This window comes from Leuresthes tenuis, unplaced genomic scaffold, assembly GCF_036924035.1.
Source record: "Leuresthes tenuis unplaced genomic scaffold, fLeuTen1.0.hap1 SCAF_6, whole genome shotgun sequence".
Taxonomy (NCBI): domain Eukaryota; kingdom Metazoa; phylum Chordata; class Actinopteri; order Atheriniformes; family Atherinopsidae; genus Leuresthes; species Leuresthes tenuis.
Window position 1 is genome coordinate 26091508 of NW_027325360.1, and position 14564 is coordinate 26106071.

General features: G+C 38.3%; 1 protein-coding gene across 8 annotated transcripts in view; it reads left to right on the forward strand.

Moving 5' to 3' along the window:
- arvcfb (ARVCF delta catenin family member b) overlaps positions 1-14564 on the forward strand; it is a 192110-nt gene that overhangs the window by 64768 nt on the left and 112778 nt on the right. For all 8 annotated transcript variants that reach the window (XM_072388468.1, XM_072388472.1, XM_072388470.1 and 5 more), the window contains exon 3: positions 10479-10570. The gene's annotated coding sequence lies outside the window, so the exon portion shown is untranslated. The remainder of the gene's footprint in view (positions 1-10478; positions 10571-14564) is intronic.

Sequence of the window (14564 nt, forward strand, 5' to 3'; positions counted from 1 at the left end):
GAACAACACTCTGAGGGTCCTCGCTTCACTGAACTTTTAGGATGGTGCCATAGATAGAGTACAGTAAGATCTTTTTTAATTAATTTAAATGACACATTCCCAGACAACACAGGTTCTGTTTTTTGTGCTCAAATTTTGTAAAATAATTGTAAAATGTAGATAAAATTTAGTTATGTGCCACTTCCAAAGTTTTTTGACAGTGTTTTGGGTTTTTCTCATCAATGTCTGCGGATGTTACTCTTATTGACTAGTCTTTTCTTCTGGATTCCCTCTTCTCTTTAATGATCAGTGTTTTTCAGCATTGATGCATGTTTTGTCACATGATGACAGCCACACAGCAGCAGCAGGCCAGGTTTATGCTCTTCCTGATAAAGCTGCAAACATCAGCCAGAGAGCACAACAACGGATGGATGCAAATCCTTACATAAGACTTTCTTTGGATTTGTGACTCTGACTCTGGTAAACACTATCAACAATACCCTTTTTGTTGATAAAATGGCCGGTAGTAGCTCTTCACTTGAAAAGAAGGTTTTATTTTCCAGAATAGTTAATGATTCATTTTGGTAAACAAGGATTTAATTGTCTCTCTGTTGAGGCCTGCATACAAAGCCCTGACATCTGATGTTAAATTATAGCTATAAAACTCTGGGCAACACTGAATTGCATTTTAGTGCCAAGCTGGCGTAGACTGTTGGAACTGTTCAATTAAAATCTGCTCTGAATAGAGGTAAGGTAAAAATGTTACATTGATTTCACAAGAAAAGCACATGATTAATATAATATCGGTTTTAATTATATTGTGTCAACTCAAACAGGAGTTAAACTGCACTATATTACATTTGGATTCACCATGGTCTAGGCTCTGCGAATACACCCAAAGGAAAACTTGGAGCACATGCAGGCTTTTGCCAGTGATTTCTTCATCAGTAGTGAAGCAGGGTGGTGCTGAGGTGTAGCGAGTGATGTATTGAGGCTGCCTGTCTTGTCGGGTGACACCTAAGAGATAGTGTTACCCTGTCTTTAGATTTCATCTGTAAACCTACCCTTCCTGCGTCCTTCCACTACTGCAGTCTACACATCATGAATGAATACTATTGTGGTATAAATTAAATAGTAGATTTCTCTTTTACTCAAATCAGCGTCTCTCTAAACTGAGTGCAGCTCTCTCCTTTGCTGACTGATAGAAATATTGAGGTAAAAGACTGCATACTGAAACTGACAACAGCATACACTGAGTGGATCAAGCTATTTTGTGCCTTCGTATAGTATCTTGCTGGTGGATATTCTTTTGTTTAATTCTCATGAAAAGCTCAGGTATTATTGACAACCTTAATGACGTCTGTATTCCATCTAGGTCAGAATTACCCAGTTTTTGCTATCGTGCTCGCCTGCTCTCTGGAGAGGCTTCCTTATGAATTAGAGCCATTTAGTACATTTCTGCACAATTTCAAAACTTCTGGGGAAGTTCAAATGTTAACAATTTCATCCAATAGTAATTCCCCTTAAAGTGCTCCCTCGGTTTTATGTTGATAACTTTTTAATTCAAACAGAAATTCAGTGAAAAAGCAAAGGCTGAAGGCAGGTGCAGAAAAGGAATGAGCATTTTAGTTGCAGAACTTTCTTGTTTTCTTACAGTTTATACTAATAAGATTGTTACATTTGGACAGAGCAAGAGAAGCTGTCTCCCTCTTTCCAGTATTTATGATAAGCTTAGTTATCAAAGTTCTTAATGACGCCTTCTGTCATCTCATGACCTCTTAGATTTTTCTCGTGAGCCTCCAGAGGGGTCAAGTTGAGATCTGCTTGACTGAACAATTAGGGAAGTAGCTAAGATTAGCTCAAATTCAGCCAGTTAGAGCAAAATGCAACATACACTCTGATGAATGAGATGAACTGTGTAATTATTTAATACAAATATGAATAAGATATCACCTTTGTGTCTCAGCCTCATGAAGTGGGTCTTTATTGGCTTCTGAAAAAAATTAGTGTTTTTTTGTTCAGGCTAAAAATGATGTAAAAAAGGGTGAGATTTTTTTTTTCAGTTGCACATTTAGAGTAGATGAGTAAATTAAGAACAAAGACAAATCCACAGAAATAGGGGTTTCATTTCTGTAGCCAAAGGTGCAGTTTTCAGAAAAATACCCGATTAGATACAGAAATAGTGCTTCAGGTAAATACTGTTGACTCAGATGAAGGCAGGTAGACTCTTGATAATAGGTAGGTGTGGGCTGAGTTTGGAGTTTGGATTTATCAAAGCACTCCTGCATCCTTCCACAGTCTAAAACATGCATGTTGGGTTAATTATTGACACCAAATTTATTGTAGGTGTAAAGGCTTTTTCCAATGGCTACATTTGTGTGCCAAAACCTTGAAGTATTTAGTTATAAATAGTTATTTCTAAAGTAAAGTCAAGCAACATAGAAGTATGCCAGTATTTAAGGTATAGTTATGTTCCATACATGGGCACAAATGGAGCAACAAGGCAGTTGGGACCATTCCTGCACCTTGATTCCTCAGTGTATGGATACAAGTCTTCTTCTACGACACTGAGGTTGTTACATTGGTATGTTCTTGTTTTGTCCTGGAGCCAATTTTACCTCAGTTGATCTGCATTTTTGTTGCCAGTTCAGAAAAATGCGTGTGTTTTTCAAAAGACGGTGGCTTTGTTTTACTACACAGTGCAGTGCTTTCCATTTCCATTTCTGCCAAAGGTTACATACAGTCATTTAAAGGGCTGAATCATGGCCTGGTTGATGTTGGAAGTTTCAATGGTTTTACTGCACCAGATGTGAATGACCCCCCCTCCCCTCTGGGAACAGAAATTAATCATGAAGGCCGACTCTTCGCTGAGAGATGTTGCTTTCATTTCCAATGCACCTGTGGTGACCTTCATATCCAACCCATATACACACAAGCATGTTGTGTGCAGTTTCAAGCCTCACTTCGCATGAACGGCTGTGCAGTGGTCGTGATTTTCACCACTTGACTGCAATTAGACTTAGGATTGTCAACAATTAATCAGTGGTACTCCCCCGGTACTCCCACTTACTGCTGCTAACAGTATGTCCTTCTTAATTACGCAGCAATCAGCATAAACAAAGTGTTTATTTTTGTGTAATGAACTGTGGCTCCTTGAAAAAAAGATCATAAGGCAGTATGCAAGGTATTGCAGTCACCTTTAAGTCATGGTTGTTAGCAAGAATTTTGTGTCTAAGTGAAACAAATCAATCTGAATTGCGTCTTCCTTTCCAGTGTTTTGTCAGATATTTTGACATTGAAGTTGAAGGCCATTAAAATGAATTAGCAACTAAATCCATTTTTGTAAATATCAGTGTTGACATTCCCTTGACAGTAGATCAGTATTTACTCAAATTTTCAGTGTCTTTGGTTAGAAGTGTGTAACTGGTGATGTTTCTCCTAGTACAGCTACAGTGGAGGCAGCTCATGATGTCCAAGACCAACACACCCTAGCCTGTTTCACCTCTCTTCTCTCATTTTCTAATCAATGGCTCCTGCTGTCTTTGCGGATAACGACAGAGGATGTTTTGCAGTCATCATACAGAGTAAGCTCCATAAAATATGAGGCTTGAATTTCTTTAAAAGTATACGTTTGCAAGGCCTGAAGAATGGATGAGATGGGAACATTCTCACTGCATTCTTTCTTTACAAATTCCATTTTTTTGTGTAGGAAAAGGTACACACATGGTTTTTGTGTGAGCACATTGTTTATGCAAGCAACCCGTAGAGTTGTACATTTTGCTTTTTACTTTCATTGCTACCAATCATGATATATCAATTTAATTCTCTTGTAGATAAAAGTACAAGTTCCTGATAACCTAATCTTGCTAACGTATGTTCCTCAGCTGACAGAGTTAAACCTCTATGTCACAGAAGGGTAGACTCAAGCAGCAAAGTGAGACAGCTCAGGTGGTAACAGATTTCTCATTGCAACAGAGGTCTCATTAACCCCTCTACTCCAAGCAGGTCATCAATGTGTGACAAGAGGCAGAGAGGCAGAAAGTTATTACTTTTCCCACTTTCTTTTGACACAGCCAGCATACTGAGGATGGGCTGGGCTATCTTATCCAACATTAGACAGAATTACACGAACATAAGCAGAAATTTATGGCATAGATTCTATCTTTTAGTTAGAAAGTTGATTAGCGAAGGCAGACAGTTGAAAACTTTAAAAAGCAGTTGGAACTAGTTCTAATTCAAAATTATTCCCATTTTTCAGGCTTTATGCTGCCAGTCTATTATTTTGAGAAACTAATTTACTCTAGGGAGCTCTGGAGTGGAAATAAACTATATTTCAAAGCCACATTCACTACAAACTTCTCTTTATTCTGCACAAGATACAATGTTACTGGTTTTTAGTGATTTATTTAGTTTATTTGCTTTTTCTTGTTGCTCATTTAGACATTCAAGTCAATTTATTTGCACATTTTGGTTTATTATTTCACACGTTTGTGATCAAATTGTGATCAAATTAATCAAGACCTGTGCTCTGTGATAAGTCACGTTTAGAAAAAATACAGTACTGTAATATCTGTGTTGTTTGTTCCTTGAAAAATTCCTTGGTATTGGTATTTTCAACATTGACTATGGTCACAAGATTAGCTATAGTGGAGAACTCAAACACTGGTGCATGCAGCTGGATAGACACCATGTTGGCTTTGATAACTAAGTCACTATCAGATAATGTCCCAAAGTGGTAGCTTGTGGATTTTATTAGTTCTCGTAGCCTGCCTATAATGAATCTGTAACAAATTTAACTTTGAAAGTGATCACGTTTAAGCCTAATAGTGTGCACAGTCAAAAATCCAAGCAAACTAATCCATTTCTTCTCCTTCCCACTCTATAACCTCCAAACTTCTCCGAGCTCACTTTGCTTTGGCGGGAAGTCTTTCTTTCTGTGCCATAGCATTTTTTTCAATTGCTTCTTCATCATTAATATCTCAGGAGGCATCGAGTTCTGATGAGATGGAACAATTTCTTCCTGTTAGAGATAGAAATAGGGATGTTAACACTCTATGTCAGTTCCCAATGATGAGTCCTAAACCTCTCCTGTTTTACATTATGAAAGCCTGCTTGTTTTCCTGGACTGACTACAATGATCTGTAATATCCTTTTGGAATTTTCAATTAGCAGTGCCTCACTTTGCTAATACGCTCTGCACTCACAGGTAGAGCATGTGCCTGCAGCACAATGTGCCTTAGTAATGCTTTTAGCCAGACACTTACCTCAAAACACAGAGCTGTCAGGGGGTTCTCTCTCAGTACACAGTGTTCCAAATCCACTGCAGTAAGTTTCAGGGTTTTTCTATTTTTTGTCTTTTTTTTGTCGTTTCATTTTTTTGGGTGAGTATGAAAAATACAGAGAATGGCTGACATGAACTATGAGTCATAAATACTGAGGCATAGCAACAATCCATCCTCTGGCCTTAGATGAGAAGTATCTACTTAATGAAATTTGTAGATGTGCTGAAGAACAGGGCTTCTCTTGGCTGGTAAACTGGACTGGTTCACTGGTTCACCTCTGTATTCTGACTTTGGTTGCCCACATCCTTGTCTGATCCAAAGATTCTGAAACAAAATACAGGAACCTACAGTTTAGAATTGTCTGGAACGATAACTCACAGCAACCAGTGTTTGGGAATGTTAATGTTTTGGGAATTAGAAGGATATACAAAACTAGCGTGACATGTTTGTAGTGCTTCATAAATACCAGTGTCAGGCAAACTCAGTCTCTTTCCAAGGTGTATACTAGCTGCTGTCATGATGACTCCATGGAGTCATGCCAGTCAGTTGATTTGTACAAATAAATTGTTACAACATGTCATTTGTTCTTTTCTGTTCGTCTATAGACAGTTACAGATTTTTGTGGGCTGGCTTTGGTTCCTTTGAAAAGCTCCTACATAATGCAGAAAGATGTGATTGAGATGGATCTTTTAATCTAACTCTGCTTTTGCAAAATGTAGCAATTTTTCGTTATGATCATTAAGGAAAGGAGAGCAGAAGATGCTAATCCTCAGACTTCCATCCAACACATCGCAAGTGCAAGCTGCTTCCCTCTATCTCATGATTGGTTAGAGTTACAAATAAGATACATAATTTGGTTTAAATGTTTCAAAATTCATGCTTAGGGTTAGAAAATATACATCATTAGGTAATATATAGTAGTATATTATTGTAATATATATATATATTGCTGATATATGATACCATTAAATGGTTGTTATTACTGTCATGCCAGATGGACGCTGCTCTACAGAAAACAACAGCCAGGGGATGATTTTACAGATCAAAATGTGCAGCCACAGACTGTTACTCTGCTACACTTTTGGTGATATGTTTAGATGTACCAAATACACATTTTTATGGTGAGACTGGGCTGCATCCTCCTGAATACAAATTCTTTTTTTTTTTTAAATATCTTGGAGCCAGAAAACAACAGATTTGTGACAGTATCACAAAATGCTGTTAGACTATGTTGAGTGTCTCGTATAACATATTTTTGACGGCAGTGACGGATAGTGGCTGTTTGAATGTCAGGACACTGTATGACTGATTTAGGAAGGAATGTCAGACAGCCTTAGTTTCCCTTTAACTCTTTGGATGATTTTCAATAATAGCCCACATGCCTCTGTGTATATTGACAAAGTATATTAAGAATTAGCTAAGCTGCTCACTGTATCCATGAGTAAACTGTTGACAGAACTGCAGTTCCTCTATATAAGTGCAAAGAGGCACTGACAGTTGAGGAAAGGCCTTGATCAGTGAAGCGTCAGCCTTCACTCTGTCAGTCCATCACCTTCCCTGCAAAGCCTTGCTCTACATTCATTATTAATCACAGACTTACACTGGGGTCTGCCTCTAACAATGTGGGTTGATGGGAGACAAGCCATATTCCAAATACTCTCATATTCCAAATCTAATCCGATTTATTTACACTGGTCTTGTCTCAGACAATTGCATATTTTATTAGTCTCTATAATGCACAGCAGATTAGGAATCAGGCACTGATATAAGGCACAAATATTGTAGGAGAGTTCTGTGCTTATTACTGTCACATAACAGTGGCGCTATCAGCAGCAGTGGTGACAACTGTCCACATGTTTCACAGAGTCAAGACCAGTGTAAATAAATCGCATTAGATGAGAGTATATGGAATATGAAATTCTATCCGGTGGAGGTATGTTAGCTGTTTTTTTTCCTTTTTCATTTAATCCCTTCATTTACCCTCAAAAGTGCTTTATTTACTACATGCCTGTGACAGTATGTTGTTATCCACATTTGCTACTTAGAGTTGCCAGTGCAGGTCATTGTTGCATTTAGACCTCCAATACTTAAGCAGTGTGTCAGTGCTGTATCAAAATGGGCCATTTACCAATCCCTCTTTAGATGCAGAAGCCCTCAGCTGCCACCCAAATAATCACAGTTTCCTGCTATTAACCTCCGGTCAGCTCCACAGGATCAGGTGGGAAGTCAAGCAGTATTAGCTGAGGGCGCCAGACGCATCATTTATTCATTTATCATCACTGACCATCGATCTTCTCATTTTCAAACCAGCTTGCTGCATTGCTGACCTGCCACTTGAAAAAAAGCATTGCTTCCCTTTAACATGAAATTAAATTTGTATTAATCAAAGTTATACTGTGAGCTGTAGCTTTGTATTGATATAATCTCCATTCAAGAAGGGCTTCCTCTGCAATCCAGAGAGAGAAGCAGATAATAAATGCAGCTGGGCTCAGCTTCACCTTTGATGTTTGTACCACAAATCCAAGGTGCTCACAGCCTATCTGTCCTTGAAGAGAACACACCCAGGAATCCCTAGAGAAATGGAGATATCCTAATCCCAGATACAGCTAAGACAGAGTTGACTTATCATAATTTTTCCCCCTAACTCACTAAGGGTCTTCTAATAATAGATAATGAAACATTTTGTGGCTCCCCTATTCGCAGATATATATTTTGCCAAGCATTAGAGTGGCTTCTGCGTATTCTGAACATGATCAGTGCAGTTGTTCGTATTTTGGAATTCAAGCGTGAACTCATGCAATTTGAGGCTGTACTCTTTGCTACATGTCTTTAAAATGAATTCTATGTTAATGTAGCTATGGAAAAGTAAAATATTATTTGATGTTTTTGATGTTCCATTAAAAACATCTTCTGTTCTTTCCCGATTTGCCTACTTCACTGACAAATAGCTCTTTTAGAAAATTATTTTTCAGAAAAGTACGTTAAAAGAACCTCAGTTCCCTCTATGCAGCCCAGCTGATATGTGAGATGAACTGCTGATGAACTCAAATTGGGGATTTATTTTCATTTAAAATCAATATCCCACAACAGTCAGGAGTTTCTTCAAGCATGAGGCAATGTTTAAGCTGCTATTACAACATACTGAAACGAAAGTGTGAATAAATGTTGTCCTACAAGGAAGTGTGAATAGGAGCATTTGATGTCATCATAAGTGACATCTTCAAGGGGGCAGTCAATCCAACGGTTCTGCTGTCAGGCTTTTGCTTCCTTGGCCATCAAAGAGAGCAGAGCCTGTGGACAGGTCGGTGTGCAGAATGACTCATCCCATGGCATGAGGCATCAAAACCAATTTCACACTGCACCATCTGACAGTGGCATTTATCTTTCTTTGTGCTTGTGATGTATGTGTTTTTCTGGTTCTACAGTGTGTATGTTAAGGTCAGGCAGAGAAACAGGTTTGTTTAAAGTATTGAGTAAGTGTTGCCTCATTAGTGAGCCCAATATTGGCTGGTCTACCTTCTGTCTCCTGTATTTAGGAATGTACTGATCTATTGTTGAGTTCTTAATGCAAGTTTCCTTGCCTGAAGCTGTTCCTCTTAATGTCACAACAGTAATAGTTTATTTTATAAAAATCACTTGTCACAATGTAATTTCACACAACAGTTAGTACATTAGATTTTCTTTGAGGATATTAGTGCTTTGAGTAAAATTCAATGAATGAATTCTAAAGGAGGTGTTGCTTTGCAGCAAAGACATGTCTGCTGTGTAAGGGATTAGTTCCACACAGGTATATTTTGTGGCTAGACCTTATTGAAGTTTCAGTGCATTTGAGGAGATCTGTTGGTAGAAATCCATCTATCAATTTTCTGTACTCGCTTAATGCCATTCAGGGTTGTGGGAGGCATTGCGTGAGAGGCGGGGTACACCCTGGACAGGTCTCCTGTTGGCAGAAATACATTGTGACTTTCACAACTATGTTAATATCATGGGTATTCAGTTGGTTGCAGTATGAAACTTCATCACTAGATATCACTAAATCCTGCATACTTCTCCTTTTAAATCTTGTATGTTATCTGTGAAACTTTAGAATTTATTCCAAAATCAACCACTGAGTAGTGGAGGGGGTCCAAGGTGAAATGATCCATCTCCTAGAGCCCCTTCTTATTTTAATTTTAATCTACAGTTTTATTTGTAGGATTCATTAGTATAGGATTACATAAAGTTTTAAGAACTTTTTTTTTTCAAAGAATTATACATTTCTATTCTGAACACTCCATTTTCTACCCTTTTGAAGTCCTCCCCCTGCCAAACCAGTCACTAGCAGACTTTATCCAAAAGGACTGTATAGTGGTGTCATTAAATAAGGAAGAAAGTAAAGACAACAACTGGAAACACTTGAGGTTTCTCAGTAGTGGTGTCCTCTGTGGGTGAGGATAACTCCCTTTGTAGTGGACTTTGGGCTTCTTAAATCTACTGACCTTTTACATGCATAAAAAGCTATATCTGTCACCGAAGGAATGGGGGAAAAACCCCATGAAAATACAGCATGACTTCTTTATATCCTTGCTGCCACACTTTTGCTAAGCTCTAATACAAACATTTCCATGACTCCAAATGAGATCACTTCAATCAGGACAGAAGCAAGTTTAATTCACGAGGTTTCAAATGCGGGATCACATATATTAAAGAGATGTTGAGGCAAGCTCTTGGTAATACCATCCATTGGTTACATTTTTGTAATATCAGTTCCAAGTCATAAAGGATAACCAACAGCACTGAAATACTGAAAAATTATTTTTGTTTAACTATTCAAATGTTTTAACAGACAGTCATAGTTGCTGCTGACCGGCTGAAGTGCATTGATGGACATCCAGTTGTTAATGTCTTCAAGGCAGTTTATGAGAGTAACAATGATAATAATGCCTCTTGTTGCGGGTACGTTTAGAAGGGTGTCATCTGCAAATAATTAAAAATCATCACAGTTGCAAACATTGTCCAGAAGAGGAAAACATCCAAGCAAATGAAGGGGTCTAAGAGATCCTGGGAGGGTTTCATAGTTGAGAGAAGAGCACTCTAAGATTAGAGGAGTGAACCCAAGAGAACTGTGCTTTAGATCGTATACATACATCTGTATATTACAAGAGCCTAGTATTAACAATACAGTGTCAGTGTGTTGGCTGAATATTGATTTAAAATTTTTTGCTTTTTAATCCACAGATCTTCCCTAGCGGACAATACAAACGACTGGACTCCAACAGAGCTGCTCCTGTCCTCAGCCTACTTGTGGTTTGACAGCACTCTCATCAAAGGTACCACAATTTTCCTCTCTACACCTCCTGTCTGCTTTTATCACTTTGTTCAGTTCATCACTGCAGTAATTATATTTTCTTACTGCCTTTCTCTTTGCTTGCAAATCCAAGTGTTCACTGCTATCTCTCATATCGAGCTTCACCATATTGCTAAAGTACTTTGTACAACCCCCCCTCCAAAAAGACAGAGGTTTTTTTTCTTCCAGGAAGTGTGCTCTAATTTCAATAATTCACACAGATGAATCAGCAGAGGTAAAGCTATTTTGTGCTCTTCATGGATTTCAGTGTGCTTTAGAGCAGAACGGGAGAAGACGTTTGTTCTGGTCCAGTATTTCTAAAGACGGACTCAGCTATGTAATTGAATGTTTGAAGTCTGTCACCTGTAGTTAGATACAACCTGAGACACTTAATTGCAATTTAGATGTCTCATGTGCTAGCAAGCAATTTGCTTGAAAACTTTCTTTAAGAAGTAGGACACAGAGTACGTGAGAGATAATTGAAATACTTATATTTTTGCCAATAAGTTTGAGCTTTTAAAGGTGCTCACAAGAAATGTTGCCATTGCTTTAATGATTTTGCTTCACCTAATAATCTTTTTTTTCATAATTACCTTTCATAATTACCTGTACTTAGCGTGTCGTCTTCATAGAAAGGTCAGCTGAAATCTGTTGTAATATCTTGCTGTGGTACCTGTTCAGTAAAACATCATAATGCAGTATTAACGTTTGAAATAAAAGAAGAACTAAAACATCTGTTATAGACTTTTGTGCAACATATTTCTTGTATGGAAAAATATGTGAATTCTTGTTTTAATTGGCTTCTGTGTTGTTTTTATGGACCTAACAAGGACATCCATTTGCATGTGTAAGTACAGTATTTTGTGTTGCCCATGCATGTGTTTGCTAGTGCTTTCCATCCGGAAATCCCACACATAGTAAGGCGGTTCAAACACAAATGATGAAACAAATATGGCTGGTAAACAGCAGCTGAAGTTATTTTCCTCTAGCTGTGAAAATGATCAGCTATGGACTCAACGTACCTCATTAAGCAGTGTTTCTCCTGGCATCACTCCACAATGTCCCTCTGGCATTAACACTCACTTTAGTGTGTTACTGAAAGCAACAACAAGAATCCCAATTTAGAGGAGAATCAGTGTTTGTGACAATATATTTATTTTTTCCCTTTCATTTTCTGTTGTATATTTAAAACAATTACTATGTTTGTCTTTGCTATTTAGAATAATATATCTTGTTTTTGCCAATTTTTTTCTCCTTTAATTTCAGTGAAACAGTAAAGTAGTCATCATGAAAACTTACAGAACAGTTAGTATTTCAGCTCATCATCACACTAATTTTGAATGAGCACCAGTTCTTTCATACAAGTGTATTAACAGACCTTTCCCATGAAAAAAGCCCTTTTTGTTAAAAATAGCAGTTTCAAAAGCGCCTTTCTTTAGCCTAAAGAAAATGCTTATGTGAAAAACAAATGACTCGTTATGGAATTAGCCTGCCACTTTTGGATATTTGCTGAATCTGCAGCTGAAGGTTAATCCTGTCAGTTTCAGGGCAGAGTCAATGTAGTATCAGCTAAACATCGACCACAACCATTGGTTTATGTTATCCTTTTTGCCGATAGACCACTCAACAAGCTGAATATCGGCTGATGCCGATGTTAGGCTGATCTATTACTGCATCCCTAGTTTACATTCATTCAATCACTCAACTGTCATTGTCAATAAGAGTGTTGACTTATTGGACAGCTTGGTGAAAGTGAAAAATCTCTTAAAAATTTGAGTTACCACATTCACACACACACACACACACAAGGGGAGGGGGAGCAGGTGTTTTTAAGCACCCAATTGTGCCACTGTGAGCTACAACCTCAGTTGGGCATCAGCTGGGTTTAGGAAAGAAATTAATTTGAGCTGCCTCTGGAAAGGTGGAAATTGGTGAGGAGGGGAGAAGGACCTTACCACCCACTTAGTCCCTAATCAGGTAAATGTTTCTATATTCCTAACATGGTATCAGGCACAGTCAATTACCCTCATCTTTTATCTCCCAATCTGTTCTCCTGCCCCCTTCATAACTTCCTTTCTATCCACCCTCCCCATCCAACCAAACTCCTCATGATATGCTTATTCCACTCTGGGCACCCAAACCAGAGAGCTGAGAGCAGCTCTCTGGTTTGATACTTGATTAGACTTACAAGAAATTGATAAATCAAAAGATTTACAATGGGGGAATGTGCTAATTCACGTAATTCCTGAGAGCTGATGAGAATAGCTTGGCTATCTAGATATGAAGTTACGGCCAGCCACGGCAGCCAGTTATCTTAGCTTAGCCTAAACACAGGGATAACGAGGTAACAGCCAGCATGGCTCGGTCTCAAAGTAACATAGGGAATATGTCAAAATTTTATACCTGATTTGTTTTAATTTATGTTATTGGTTGCCTGTACAAACACAAGTGGTGCTTTTTTTCCCTTTGGTTTTTGCATGGATTTAAAACTGTTAGCAATAGCATAATGACTTTAGAGTGATATAAATCCACCTCTTGGCAAAGAAAAAAAAGTGAAACATTTGCTTACAGATCTGGATATGAAGATGTACGATGCGGCTCCTTTTCCTGGGCCCTTATCTGACTGTCATTAAACTAAAAAAATATTCAAAGTATGAGGGGTTTAACACTCAGAGGAATGTCAAGCTCTTTTTACAGATGCACTTGGCATCTTTCCACATGGTGGTTTCAAATGGCAGACAGAGCTACCTGCTGGAATATAATACCGGCCACCATAAATCCTTTTGAATGTCAGCCAGCAGTACTGCCATACCAAGTGGTTTGATTTGGGATGCTTTTTGCCAAAGAAACAGGAGAGGCACATCGATTGTTGACTATTCCAGCTTGCTCTGGTCAAAGTGCTTGCATGCTGCTCACGGCATGCCATTTTTTAAACAAAACATCTGGTACTGGGGAAATAACTTGCTGTTATAGCATTTGAGTCATAGAACCACGCTTCTGGCTACCTGGACAGGCCAAGGGATACAGCACAGGGGCTTTTCATTGGGAGATTTTGTTTTAGGGAAGTCCAACAGACCTAATGAATGAGGTGCCTGTGATTTATTACCAGATTTTTCAGCAAGCCTTTGAGGTGAGTGATTGCTGTAACTCCTCTACCAATCCACACTCTAAACTGGGGTTGTGTTTTTATTTTTATGACTGGGCTATTTTTAGAGCTCGTGGTTTGTGCTGAAGTGTTTTGCTGCATTGGAAAATTCTTGCAACAGCACAAGTGAAGCATCAACTCCACACATAGATCATGAACCTGTTTTTCTTTTTGAATTAAAGATGTTTACGCCTTAAGAGTGCTCCGATGTAACCTGTGTGTCTTTGTGGAATTAATTAAAGTTTTTTTCCACTTTTTTTTAATCTCTTTCATTAATTATCATCTCCTTCATGCCTAAACTTCTTGTAGTGGTGTTCACAAATGACACCACTGCCCTTGGAGTTGTACTTTAATCTGCTTCAAATAGTTGGGAGTAACTGGTTTATGTATAAATGAGGATGGGGTTAAACGTGCAGACAGTGGCTACTTTTTTTTATCCCCTCTGACCCAGGTCATTAGCAAACATCTGTTAAACTAAAGCGGTAAAAAAAAAAAAAAGGAGAATTATTCAGATACTCCTCCCTGCATTCTGGGCTATTTTAAGCAAGGCCAGAAGGTGGTGTTTAATGATAAGCTGTGGGGTGTAGCTGACATGCTTGCCATATTATTCCCCTTATGACTCAGGAAGTAATGGCTATGTTGCCCCACCAACCCTCTAGGGGTGTGAATCATTAGAACCTGTCTTCAAGTGTGTCCAATCAACGTGGGTTTTGAAACTCTATTGGTGTCACTTATCTCAAGTAGCAGATAACTTTCAAAATAGACAAGAGTGCTATTTTTGCTATAGTCATTACTGAGGACTGCTTCCATTTTGAAACAAGGTTGCCAGCTG